The 13,910-nt window shown below is 34.1% G+C and overlaps 1 long non-coding RNA gene across 1 annotated transcript; it reads right to left on the bottom strand.

Moving 5' to 3' along the window:
* Positions 1–10,174: 10,174 nt before the first annotated feature.
* Positions 10,175–13,395, bottom strand: LOC113342079. The gene is made up of 2 exons (XR_003356378.1): positions 12,623–13,395; positions 10,175–12,038 (listed from the first exon to the last, which is right to left on the bottom strand). It is a non-coding gene; the product is annotated as an uncharacterized LOC113342079 (long non-coding RNA).
* Between the last annotated feature and the right edge of the window lie 515 nt (positions 13,396–13,910).

Genomic DNA, 13,910 nt, shown 5'->3' with positions numbered 1-13,910 from the left:
ATCTATATTGATTGATTGCGAATCTAGAATCTGATTATTTCTGTAATCAAAGTTTAGATTGACCTAACCAGACAAAGGAGTTTATTAGATTAAACAGAAGAGCCTTTGTCAACAACTCATTAATATCTTCTAGCAAGATTGATTAGAGTGGTTACCAAACAGATTCTTCATATTTTTTTGAAATACGATCCAAAGGACTTGTTATTCACGTTCGTGACTCTAGAATTCGAAGGCGCAGGGATACTGAGGAAACTAAGTAGCTAGGGGTAGTCTACTTGGTCTCAAATATACGAAGTTGGTATCAGATTGTGTATATCGGCTTAATTATGAGAGTATTCAAAACTGGATTAGGTCCCAGGGTTTTTCTACATTTGCGGTTCCCTCGTTAACAAAATTTTCCTGTATTATTTACTTTGTTTTCTGCATTATAATTGTTATTATAATTAAGTAAATTACACACGTATGTTAACTTCGTAACACTTGATATTGATCCTACAGAGTTTCGGTTTAATATCGTACTTATTATTAAGTGCACACTTTGTTGTCGTATCGTCTTGGTCTTGTATCCATAGTCAATCACACAAGTGATCTTGTTGTTGTATTGCCTTGATCTCATTTCCATAGACGATCACATGAAGTGTGAACTGAATTTGTTGTATTGTCTCTCCTTTGTCCATAAACGATCACATTCGGTAAAGGACTTATAGGTGAAAAATTAAAAGATTGTGGTGTATTTGGGTACCTCGTCTTTTCTGGTTGGTTTCCTTATTTGGATATGTCAAAGAAATAGGCTGGTTCCATAAATGGAAAATCAAATGTTGTTAGTTTACTAATCTGTCCGTAGAGGACCACTTCTCTCTCTTTTTCCTCTCTTAACACAAAAAAGGAACCATTTCTTTCTCTATTTTTTCTCTAATATCAAATGAATGAGGAAAATTAGGAAAAAAATGTGAAAAAATTTGCTACAATTATTAGTTCTCTTAATCTTTATGCAAACCAAACAAACCTAATTTTTAGAAATAAAGGGAGTATTAAAAACAACCCTTCTATGAGTGAGTGTTCACCGATGAATCACAAAGCGATAGATCTATATGCTAATTCGGCAAGAGCTTGTCGATTTTTCTTAAACCAGAAATGCTCTCATGCACCAATGGACCTAATTCGTTGTTTTCTAGTAGACGGAACATGCCTTGATGAAAACCTATAACGAGTTTATTATACAATATGAACTACCATAATTAACCATCACTACAAATTCATTTTACAAAATAATACCATTTCTACAATATGAACTACCATAATTAACCATCACCACGAGTTAATTCTACAATATGAACTACAACAATGAACTACTAATACAACTTTATTCTTCAAAATGAACTACTATTACGAGTTCATTCTACAAAATGAACTGGTAGAACTAGAATGAACTACCATGATCTAAAATAGTGTCATTCTTGAATATGAACCATCATTTTCTTAAAAAAAAATTAAAGTTTCGAAACACAGTATAATGGGTACCAGTTGTATAGATCTCGTCAATACCTTTCCGAATATGTAAAATTTGTTAGTTTTCGACTTATATTTTAAGAGATGTTTAACTTTTAAGTTTTTTTTTTTTGTTTATGTTAAAAATTGAGCAAAGCTCATGGAAATAAGATATTTCCAGAAAAGGTATGAATCCGGTTGTACTCATCGAAAACATATCAACCATATGCTGGTTGAAACTCAGTGTGACTCGGCGAGTTCCAAATACCGGTTTTTCCAATTCTGCCCTCATAGTCAACTTAAAACAATGTACCCAAAAAGAATTATGTTACAGACTGGTATGAGTACCTAGTTAAATTTATATTACCCTCAAACTGAGTTACCCGTCATAATTTATAGTACCTTCGAAAATAAGGTACTTAATGAAATTTATAGTACCTTCTGAATACTTATGCGTTAAATGACTACCTAGTGCTTCCATTACATCTTTACACAAAATATTTCTCTGAAGCAATTAACTCAAAGTCGTTAAATGACTACCTAATGCCTTTTTTAGAAGTCAAAGCTGTATGCGCCATTAAAAATGAGTCTTAAGAGTTAATAAAATGCCTTACTATGATCATAGTAAGAAGAGGAAGGAGATGGAATCATCATCGACATCTTCTTCGCCATTTCATTTCTTCAAGATAATCCTTGCTCAAGCCATTAAAGATAAACGACTGGTAAGGTTTTAGGATTAAGCCGATAAAAAAATGGTTTTAGGATTAACATTTAGAGTCTAAGATGCATTATGAAGTTGTTAGCTGTGAAAGAAACCCATATTTGATATTCTAGAAACCACATCTTCAAGCTTTGTACTAACATATGTTTCAAAGGTTTAGTCTAATTTTGATTACTTTGTTTTTAAATATACAGAGAATAAAATTCACATGTACTCAAACAAAATAAGAAAGGGGTTCTTTTAATAAAACTTCTAAATATTGGGTTTCTTATTTTATGATTTCAATTGATTTTTATGATCCTGCATTTGAATTTGTCGAGGTTTTGTTGCATTTTGATTTGCATCTTGTTATATAACATGGATACAAGTTGATTTGTTTTTCTTTTCTGAATTTTGTCCATATTGTTCATGTGACGGGAAATCCCAAAAGCATTTCTCAAGAAGTTTGGATATGAATTGTGTGACATTGCAATCATCAGGGTTCCTAATGGTCCAATCTGGTCTTTCAGACTAACGAAAAGCAAAAATCGAATTTCTTTTGAGAACAGATGGACAAAATTCATGGAGTTTTAATCTATTTCTGTTGGGTATATTTTGGTTTTCAGATATGAGCGGAATTCAGAATTTCATGTTCTGATATTTAATATGAGTGCTACTGAGATCGAATACTCATTGCTTAACTTCAGAACCAATTGTAAAGATAAAGCGCAAGTGATTGACATTGATTCTTGTAGTACTCATAGCAACAACGAAGCTTCTATCAAAAAGGAGTCTTCGTGGAGTAGAGTTTGTCAAGTCAGTCTGGAAACTGATGAACCGGGTATATAAGTCTTCCAAATTCAATCGTAAAATACTTAAGGTTTATCTAGGCTTGCTATATGGCGGTATTATTTATTTTGTTTGTGAATGCAGCTAATGAGCATGATTTTCCAAAACAACAGAAAGTGTTTTCCAAGACTGTTACAACTGGAAGTTCATGTACTAATACTTCACAGGTAACACAATCAAAATAAAAAGCATTTTTAGCAGCCGAGGTATTTAAGTCGAAAAAACCGTTCTTCAAGGACATAATGCACCGGTCTCATATAAATAGGGGATGTGCGGTAGGCTTTTCAAGTCAAGAGCATAGTTGTTTCATGATTTATCTTCGTAAATATATTCAGTAATGTTCAGTTATTGTCCTTATATTTGAGCTCCAGGTAGTTTAGACAGTGTCGAGTATTTAGTAAAACAAGTAGACTTTATTCAATGCTTAAAACATGTATGAATATCCCAACTGTATACTACATGATTTATTGAACAAATAGACTTCAAATTCCAAAGAAAATCATGTCCGCTGTTATGTAAGATACATGTATGCTAAAATCCCTACAAATTTATGTTTGCAGGCGGTATCTGCAAAATTTGCAACTCAATATTTGGAAAACCAAACTACACTGTTCGGTAAGTATTTTTAAACTAATTTAGAAAACTATATAACGTTGCTGAAAAATTCTGACGTATGAAAAAAATTACTCCTGATTGAATTTGTATTCTTGATTTTTTATGTATATATTTTGAATTCGTGTGTAACATGAAACTTGTAGATCATGAACTTATCTTCAAAACCCATTTTGAAAATTTCTATTTAGAGTTTTTTTTTTAGAGATGTTGTGATTTTAAAATCGTTGTGTATGCATGTTCAAAGTATGAATCGTGATACTAGAGATTAGAGATGTAAGAACTTACAATAAAAATCATGTTTTGATTTTAGTACTTTACTCTTGTTTTGCTAATGAAAAGATAAGATCACTATTGGAAATCAAACTAGTGCATGCTATATGTTTGACAATATGCTTACTATAGCTATAAAACTTTATTTTTATTTGATACTTGGAGTACTAATTTTCATCTGATTTTTAAGTAATTATATAAGTGCATACAATACTTATTTTGGATTACAAATGCTCACATTTAAATGATTGTGACATGTGATAATTCCACTTGAGCAACTTTTTGTTTCCCGATGAAAATTAAAAATTGCGAGTAAATACTGGAGATTAATCGATGTATGGATCAATGGCTTTGATGATTTCTTTATTGGTATGGAAAGAGTCGACAATGGTTTATGACCAATTGAGCTTTCAAAGCAAATGAGGTATGTTTGATGAACTATTTGTAGTTATTGTGGTGATCAAATAATTGCATTCTAGGTTGAAATAAATTGATTGTTCAATCTTAGAATTAGTTGTATGGAAACTAGATATTGAGAATTATTGTTTATGACAATATATGAGTGACTCATACAAGTTTGGAACTTATGAGATAGAATTTGACACCAAACCAAAACTGGATGAATATAAGAAACCTAGTCAAAACAAATACGAATACCAACTCTCACCAAGAAATGATCATAATTTTAATTATGAAGTTATTTGATATGTTTGCATTCAACATTGCAAGAATATCAAATATTGTTAACAATGCTTTTCAAGCTAAGTTAATGTGAATTGTGGATATGGTAAGAGGTGATATATATTGGTGTTTTATACCATATTTGTTTTGATATGTTATGGTTCAAAAGTTGAACCGAGTCGTTTAAATGAAAGTTTTATTGAGTTATATTCACATCTCTAGGATTCTTGGTATTGGTATGGTCTCAAAAGTTTGCTTCGGGTAGGACTATCTTGTTAAAGATGTTCATACCACCAAAATGAGAAAGAATCCAGTTTCCTGCGCCTATCTTGTTTTTAACAAGATTGAACTTGATCATTGCACTACTACAATAGAAATGCTATCAATGGAATGTTTGAACAAAATATTATATTATTCATATGATGTGACTGAAACTTTGGAATGTTTGAAATATGAGATTTTATCTTGCTTCTATGAAATTTTTGAGTTAGTGATGAGTATGAGCATGTTGTGTTTTCCTCTAAAATTTCTAAGAACTTTTTAAGTGACATGTATCAAATTTTACCCAACTCATCAAAGCATGTAAACTCCCAGCCTTACTAGTTTACGAAAGCATCGGATGAAATAAAATGTTTGAGAATTTTATAAGATAGTTTGGTGTTACACGAAGTCTAACTTGGTGACTAAAATTGATCTTTTCAGTAGTGAATAATGAAATGATGTCTTCATGAAAAATGTTCTTTTTTTCGTCCTTTATATTACGTCAAAAGGATTTTGAAATTGGATGATTAATTTATTAGGTATGAACAAGAATGCATAGCGCGTCAAATATGAATTTAGAGAAATTATTTGCGCTTAGAAAAATTATTTCTAGTTTTTGTATGAATGAGAAAACTTTCTAGTTTTAAAATTGATATTCAACACCGAAATCCGACGTCTAACGAAGTCTATAGAAATTTTTTAATGAACGTGGGTAGAAATGCAATTTGCATAAGTAAATTCTCACTTTTAGATATTTTGGTTTTCATTTGAAATTTCCTTTTGAGTCGAAAAATAGTGGGGGTTCTTTACCTTATGTATGATTCAACACTAAACTTAGATTAAAGAGCTAGCTAGATATGCAGATCACAAGATCATTAAGAATGGATGTGTAGATAATAAGACTGAAAAGAATTTTAGTCATATTCATTACGTTGTTTGAGATGCTTAGCTCCTCATAATTTTAATCTTTGGAAAAAGTTTTAAGAACCAAATGTTTTAGTTTGACAAATATAGAAAGGGTAATTAATTTTGATACTTGCTTTCATGTCTGGATTTACATTCTTGATTGGTGATATTGTTTCTACGATGCGTGATTTGTTGTATATCATATGTAGAAAAATATATTGAATGAGTTAAATGTTGAATCTATGTAAACCAAGCATGAAAAACTTTGTAGCTGCATAAGAAAGAAATGCATATAAGTTTGATTAGTTATAATATATTTTGAAACAAGCTCTCAAACAATTGAATGAGAAATTTGATTACTTGGTAAATTCAAATAGTTTCAAAGTTGAATAGGGTGACAAACGCATAAGACTGACTGTATGTTATATATGCAGAAGGGACTCATTGAATTTGTGTTATAACTCAAATGGTGTTCATAAAACTGAAGACATGTTAAGTTTACTATTTGACATGAAAGATTGGAGTAAAGATAGTGTATATGCTTGAATTGAATTTGTTTTTATTTTGAATCTCTTCACTACAATGTAAAGAATTTTTATTTTTTTTAAGAAATAGAAATATATATCTTACACCTATAAATACACTATCTAAATGTTTACCGAAATCCTTTAATATTGTGAAGTCGATTGGAAATACTTTCAGATGAATCCTCTACGGGATGGAGCAACTCTACTAGATAGAGGAAGAATAGACATATTAATCCAATATGATAGTACCGCGGCTGTTGCAAGAGTTGAGAACCGTTAATTACAACGGTAAAGTCAACATATATTATGATAGAAAGGCATTTTTGATGCTATGAGAATGGGTTATATATGGTATGAAAAGAGTTATCATTGATCCTTTGACGAAAGGATTAATAAGAAGGTGTAAATACATCTTATGGGATAATGTCGATGCCCATCGAGAATTGAGTCATTTGTGATGGATATCCACCTAAAAATAGGTTCAAAGGGAATAACGATTCACAAATGATATGAATATAGTTGTTCGTGATGGACACCCAACCTATAACTCAAGATTCCAGAAGTAGGTTCAAAAGGTAATCCCTACCTATGAATGGAGATCCCAAGATGTGGGTTCAAATGAGGCTAAGTCACAAATAATATATGTAATTACAGAATCATGCTTTAGAGAATTCATCCCATGGCATGATATCCTGAAGAGCGTAAAGGTTGAGTTTTTGTTTCTAAAACTATTAATGATGTTTATATCTCTATTTAGATTTTGGTACTTAGATACAGGAGTACTCTTGATAAAATCACCTATATGGATGTGAAAGTGTGTCCGCTTTCTATGAGAATATGGTAAGTTCTCTAGATCATTCATTAAACCGGGATTCAAGCACATGGCCGTAATGTGCCGGCTTTATACTTCACACTAGTATAGTTGTGTGTGTGTCAGACAATCTTTTTATCTCCTAGAGTTCAGAGACTTATGTTCACTCTTTGGTCAGATTTTTCGAGAGTCTAACACTACGTAAAGGTTCAAAATCGAAAGATACATTTGCTTATGCACATCTCCATATATTCTTGCTCAATGTTTTAAAAATATAAGTGGAGGATTGTTGGAAATATATGTTTAAAACAAAATGTATTTCCATTTATTAGTTTTTATTAAAATTATTTTTAATAGTTTTAATGATATTCAGAAAAGCAATTTACTTTTTGTTATAAATTCCTTGACCGTTTCATTTTACAAGAGTAATGGTTTATAATAAACCATATTAATGTTTTCATTAAAACTTTATTAAGACCCCTTGACTAGAAATCAGATTTTTTGTTGGAAAAAAATGAAAGAGAGTTTTTCTTTAATGTTTTGGAATGTTAAAGAAAAATCAGAATTTTTGAGAGAAAGAAAACTAGTGTACGATTATCACTTGTTTTCTACAATTTTGATTATGAGCAAGAATATAAGTGTACAAGTATCACATACTCTCAAGTGCAAGAGTGATTGTGAAAGAGAATTTACTCGCCTGTTTTATCCTGGGGACGACGCGACATGGAAAAACTGCTTGCACAATCTTGGGAAGAGCCGCGAAACGTCTTAAAGAGAGCGACCTGGTCGTGACTCAACCATAACATTTTTGTTTGTTTGGTTTTATGATTGTTTGCAGGCTATTTCCAGCAATTGTTCCAACATAAAATATCTCGATACCTCATCCTTGTCTGCAGCGCTCTAAGAATTACGCTTTTGTGTTTATTAATACATCACCGTCTCCTTTTTCATTTACACATGAATCATGAATGATACAAAGAGACAATAACAATATAACGAATGAAGAAATATTTAAATAAAAATCAAAGAGATGATTAGATTTTTTTTTGTAATGTTGTCTCATTATTTAAATATGTGTAGTTACCTAAAATTGGCGGGATATTAAAAGTCGGATTTTAGGGTTTCTAAAAGTGATTTACAGGAGGTTGAGCACAAACAGTCTTCTCCTAAACCAAGAGAAATGGTCGTACAAGGGATGCTTCAGTTACATGAGATATTAGGGATGGTCTTATGGAGGGAAGCAAATATGAAAAGAGAGATCATAATATAAATAATTACTCTAAGAGGTTATGAGAAAGTTGTGTTTAACTTGGAGAGTAGATGACCTATTTATATATACATTCTCTAACCTCGGGTCGGTGAGAATGCGGATTACTTGCAACATAAAACACTTTTTCCCATCTTCTCAAGAATAGGTAGACATAAAATATGCTAAGTTTATCCCCTTATTCAACCGCCTTTACTCTTTTTTTCGATGAGAAACGGGTCGGGTATTTCTCACACGTGCTCTAGATCACCAGATTAAAACCCTTATTGATAATCCGTATTTGTGTGTGACTGAGCCAACCTTTGTGATGATGTGTTGAGATAGAGAAATACTCTCTATAGCCGACGTTGGCCAAGATAGAGATATCTTCTCTGGTTTGCGCGTATGAGTAGGATGAGTCATATGAAAGGAAAGGAATGCCCCAGAAATCGTGTGTAGAGTATGAAGGGAGCTGAGATTGGGTTCTATCTCTTCATAGTCGATCACATATGTCATGTGGAGGCCGATTTCTTGCACGTGGGTCCTTTATTGAGCATGAGGAGATCAAGGGATTGTATCACGTTTTTGGATATAATGTACAGTCGATACTCAGTTTACTAGCTGTGAGTGTGTTTGAGAAACTGAAGAAAAAAAAAGGCCTACACCTAGGTGAGGCATGTGCCTAAATCATGTGCTTGCAAAAGATTTTTTGAATGAGCTGGTTCAGCTCAGATTGCCATGAGGTCGTTTGAGGCTTAGCCAATGAGATTGAGTCTCTTCAGAGTCAGTTAGGACGTTTTTGCGTCACAGAGAGAGGCTTCCATGCCCAATAATGTCTCTACGAGATCTTGGATCACGTGTCCTTGACCAGTAGTATCTTGTGGGGATGTGCTCGGAATGACATCATCCAGACCAGTTGTATCTTGTAATGACGTGTATTAGAAATTAAGGCTATAAGTGCCTTGAAGAACAAGGGCTGAGTCTCTCTCGTGAGAGTTGAATTTTGACCTATGGGACTGAGTTTATCTTTTAGCCATGAAGATTAAACTTATCTTCCGATCTCTCTTTTTACGTTCCATCTTCGGATATTAGTTTTGTTGAACCTCAAAGACAGCTATTTTCTCAGAATAATGATTCCCCCTAGTTTTAAAATTACCTTTTTTCCTCTGGTCTTGAAATGACCATTTTAACCTTTATCAAATTTCATTATTTATAGTAAGTGCCCTTACTCATAGTAGAACTTTGATTGTTCTATGATTAGTATATTGATGGTGTCGAATCACTCCTACACACAAAGAATGTAAAATTACAATCATCTATTTTCTTTAGACTTATAGAGTCCCGATTATGCGAATTGGTTTTTAGTATTTGCTTGTTATGACTCTGAACATGGGATCCATCTGAAGTTTTGCGCCATGAAGCATCATAATCATAAGTAGCGTTATAGTCATCTGAAATTTCATCGATGAGATGAAATTACCATCTTGAGAGACAATATTTGCAAATTAGAATTTACTTGACCAAAACCCTAATTTCCTCTCTTTATGCAACCTTGAGCTTAAAACTTTGTGCAGGCGAGTATTTACGGGAAAAAAAGCCTTTGAACGATTTTTGGTTAGCCGTGAGGTTGGTGGAAGGCCATGAGAAAAGATAGACACTCCTCTATGAAGTCATAGTATCTTTGTCCCATACAAATTTTGAATTTAGGCTTGTATTGTCTCATGTACCTGAGTACGATGACAAGATTGGGGGATAATTTGAGGATAACCTTTTCTTAATTCCGAAGAATCGAGCCTCTCTGGTTCATGAAGAACACAGCCTAAGAAAAAAGTTCCAATTGATTAATAATTTGATACCATTTTCATTACAGACTCTGGCTTATAAAGCTAGGTTTCCATCCCTACATCCAATGGCTACCAAGAGCCCACGTGGCCACATCACCCACCATTACAACTAATAAACGCACTTATTATTAAGCTAAATACTACTAACAACTAACTACCCCAACTACCCCTCTAATATGATATGGGAACTCCAACACAATACCGGGTACATGACATTACCGACCCCTCGAAAAACATCATTGTCCTCGAGGATGGGATTGTGTCTGAACTGGTTGTCTTTAACCACCTTGTTATGTTCCTGTAACTTGAAGATGGAATACTCATAGGCGTCAGAATATAGTGATGTCTCAGTATTATGTACTACTCACTAACACGCCAAGAAGACTAGCCGTCACTATGCCACCGAGTAACCATGTCAGACATTTACAAAGATCAATATCAGGCCCATGTATCAACTTTAGTTGCTCAAAAATACCATCCTGGATACTCATCACACCTACTGACATTTCAGCATGCCTTTTTGCCATTGCTGGGTAACAATGCTGAGATGCCCGAGTCATCTGACCATTTCCCTGTGAGATGCTAATAAAATCGCAGGTCCTCCCTCCAAATCAATCTGTAAAGTTAACTCTCCAGGGCACGCACTATCTTCACCATGCACAGATTGGTAAGCACTAACAAAAACACTGCTTGAAGTATCAGTCGTGGTTGCTGAGGCATGAATATTAATCTCCATGTCGTCATCTCTACATCGAACTCCAATAGCATGACACAAGTTCCAACGGTGTTTACTCATGAGAAATACTGCAAATTATCGAAGGGCTTCAGTTTCGAGTAACAGATTGTTTCCCGAATGCCAGTTCGTGTCATAGCCCCCGACTGAGGTGAAACCCATGTTAACCATACTCCAGGAACCCCACAAGTAACCAAAACCAGGAAGTAAGTAGCCAGATGAAAGAAAATAGTATACACCCACCTCATGGCTGTAACAAGAAGTAAAATACCAGGTATAGTAAAAAACTTGCAGACAACACCTCCTGGAATGCTGAACTGTCATTATAACCCTCTCTTGAATCGTCAGTCTTTCATAAACCTCAGAAGTAACTAATAGAGAATGCATTGATGAACTGATTTTCGAGAGATAAAACTGCGCGACGGCAACCAAGAAAACTGAGAATTTAAGCATCAAAATATAGTTAGACTCCAGCAAAATAATTATCTGCACAGCACCGTCAACCTTTCTAATATCTGTAGTATTTTCCAATTATTTTGACCCTGTACAATCCCCCAACAATCGACTACATCATCTTAGGGAATATGTAAAAGTGGGAAAAACAATCCAAGGAGGATACTCAAATGTCGTAGTACAATTTTGTCTAACATGAGCTTGAATAGTTTGGTAGAACCCATGTAAAGTACTTGGATAGACCCATCTCAAAAGATAAACAACCCTGCTGACAGCTGTGAGAATAGGCAAAAGAAGCATGATTAGAGGTTTAAATTCCAGTAAGAAAGTTAGTGATACATCTCTAAATTCATGCCAACCAACAATTTCCTTCAACAGTTCATCATAAAGGACCCTTGTAGCAGCAGATAAGCCAAGTTGAAGCTGCAATATAATATCCTCTGCACCACAAAAACTCTTACAATGAAAATTCCATAATATGGGTTCATGTATTTTTCCTCTATCGAACAACCAATAGTGACAGGTGCTTCAGGTATCTTAATGAAAAGCCACATAGTAATCCAACCATCCCCCATACTCCATAACTTAATTACAGACTCCCTCGAATGTATGGGCAGCATATCACTTTCCTGTTTCACGACTCCGACCATTTGCCTAAGCAACAAATTTAATCCATACCCATGTTTAAGAATTAGATTACGAACTGAATTTCCATGAAATTTATCCATTAATATTGAACACACAGAGAATACCAACATCCCAGAAGTAGTTTTGTCAAAAAAAAAATACATAAACAACAAGAGTATAAGAAATCCAGTTAATAGCTTCGAACTCCTTTCCACGATCAAATACCTTATCAGTAAACTTCAAACAATTACAAGAAAATATCCCAGTAGGCACTGTGTGGTTGAAAAAAAATTTATGCTCAAAACATAAAATATCCATTGGAAGCATTTTAACAAACATCTGCAAGGTGGTACTAGAAACACTACCATTAGCCAACATACAAGCAATTTGATCTCGAAACCATGAATCTGACCAGTACCCATGTCTGTAAATTAACTCGTGAACAAGTTGTCTATAGTATCCATCCAACAATTTTAAGCACACATCAACTTGAGACCCAAATTCAGAATAACAATTAGTAAAACAAGAATTCTCTACACTGAGCTTGATCTTCTTTCCTCGATCGAATAATGAACAAGTAAAATCAAAAAGAAGTGTAAAGAAATCCTTACAATTCAATTTGCTGAGGATGATGATTAACTCTTTTAACTGCCTGCTATACTCCACCATCTTGCTAGCAACAATTTCAGATGGAGAACCTTTAATATCAAATGAACTACTCGAATTAGAGATGGGATTTCCTTCATGTGGATCTACAATCATTGAATCTTCATTTTCTTCAAAGAGAAACGGCGGAATCACTTGCAATCGAGAGATTCATCTTCTTCTGCAGCTAACGGAATTGAAGATTTCTGAGTGGAATCACTAACTGAATCTGAATCTGAATCAACAGGAATTGGTTCCATGTGGTCAGCGATGTATTTCTTCATCGTCTTTAATTGTTGAACCACTGATTGTAGTAATCCAAGACTTTCTTCTGAATTCTCACCATATAATCTACGCTCCATTACCAGTATTTCCTTGATTTCCCTTGATAAGATGTTCATCCATGCAGTTAACTGATTAGGAGGTCGAATAAGTTCACCCTCCAGCTTCTCTGACACTGCAGCTAGAAGTTTTTCCAAGCCATAAATATTCTGTGTTAACAACTCAGCTTCTGTAAATTCTGTTGGATAAAACTCGTCCAAATCTGCAACCTCCATTTAAGAAACCAGCAGAATTGAAACGGCTCTAGATACCAATTGTCATGTACCTGAGTATGATGACAAGATTGGAGGATAATTTGAGGATAAACCTCTCTTAATTCCGAAGAATCAAGCCTCTCTGGTTCACGAAGAACACATCCTAAGAATAAAGTTCCAATTGATTAATAATTTGATACCATTTTCATTACAGACTCTGGCTTATAAAGCTAGGTTTCCATCCCTACATCCAATGGCTACCAAGAGCCCACGTGTCCATATCCTAACCCACCATTACAACTGATAAACACACTTATTATTAGCTAAATACTACTAACAACTATCTACCCTCTAATATGATATGGGCACTGCAACACAATACCGGGTACATGAAATACTGCACCTAAACCCTAATTCAAGCGTGCCTCTATTTTTTTGGTTGGTATCTTGTGTTACGAGAGCTTGTCCAACTTGGAATTAATGTCCAGAAACTTCGTCACTCCATAGTCCATATATTAATCTTCTCCTCAAGGGCTTTCAAATATAGATAGTGCTAGGTGTACCTGCATACCATAAGTATTGTCACCACTCCTCCAATAATAGAAGGAAACCATTCTCCAAGAACCACATAACTTCAACCTTAAAAGAACTAAGGCCCTAAAAAGCATCTGAAATGTTAAGGATTAAAGGGATGTGATCATAGGTGGGTTTGCTTTGG

Source organism: Papaver somniferum, unplaced genomic scaffold, assembly GCF_003573695.1.
Source record: "Papaver somniferum cultivar HN1 unplaced genomic scaffold, ASM357369v1 unplaced-scaffold_33, whole genome shotgun sequence".
NCBI classification, from domain to species: Eukaryota; Viridiplantae; Streptophyta; class Magnoliopsida; order Ranunculales; family Papaveraceae; genus Papaver; species Papaver somniferum.
Note: the sequence above shows the minus strand (reverse complement) of the source record. Positions and strands in the feature narration are given on the sequence as shown.